This window comes from Larimichthys crocea, chromosome XVI (assembly GCF_000972845.2).
Source record: "Larimichthys crocea isolate SSNF chromosome XVI, L_crocea_2.0, whole genome shotgun sequence".
Taxonomy (NCBI): Eukaryota; Metazoa; Chordata; class Actinopteri; family Sciaenidae; genus Larimichthys; species Larimichthys crocea.
Window position 1 is genome coordinate 5,390,437 of NC_040026.1, and position 1,076 is coordinate 5,391,512.

Below are 1,076 nucleotides of genomic sequence, written 5' to 3' on the forward strand. Positions count from 1 at the left end.
TGTATATATATATAGGTATATTATATATATATGTATATATATATATATATATTATGTATATATATATATATGTATATATATATATATATATTTACTCTATATACATATATACATATACACACACACATATATATATACATATATATACATATTTACATATATACATATACATTTATATATAGTGTGTGTGTGTATACTTTACACAAGTATATATATATACTTATGTTGCTTTAAACAACTATACATACACCTATATGTTACTTCAAACATCTTTATATATGGTTCTTTAACATAAGAATACTATATATGTATATGTATATATGTAGGTGTTTAAAGTTAGGTATATAAAGCAACATATAAAGGACGGTCCGTTAGCTCTCCTTGTGGAGCGCGCGCACTGTGTGCCAATCTTTTAAAAAACGGAAATAAAAGTAATTCTAAATATGGTCGTTGACGATAAATACCTCATGGTAAGAAAACGCGGCACAGGTAATGATACTGTAGACTGCGTACAACACACACACACACACACACACACACACACACACAGGGTTTCCCTGCAGGAATGCTACCTGGGTGATTCACCTCTTCACTGCAGGTGTGTGAGTGCGTATGAGCGCGCGCACACACTTTGCGGTAGAGCCCACGAGACGCACCCAACGTACAGCCTGTACCGAGCAGGTCACAACTTTCCCCGCCACACACTCTCCATCATCCGCTGTCGTCACGTAGGTTTGACTCGGTAGTTGTTATTGACGCAACATTTATTAAAAATATGAACAAAATATTGGATAAAATAGTTTAATATTTAAGTATTTCTTCAGGGCCTGTTGAAGTATTGTTAACCCTTAAAGTAAGTTTGTTATCATACCCAATTAAAGCTATAGCTAGCATAGCACAGTGTAAAACATGTTATATGGTGACTGCTGAATTAGTATAACTAAATAAACCTCTCCTTATGACATTTATGTTATATTAAAGTCATAAATAGTGAGCCTGTCACTGTGTCTCCGTGTGAAATACTGTGTTTCAGCCGTTACTCTGTGCTGTGGTCTTCATCACTATAGCAGATTTAT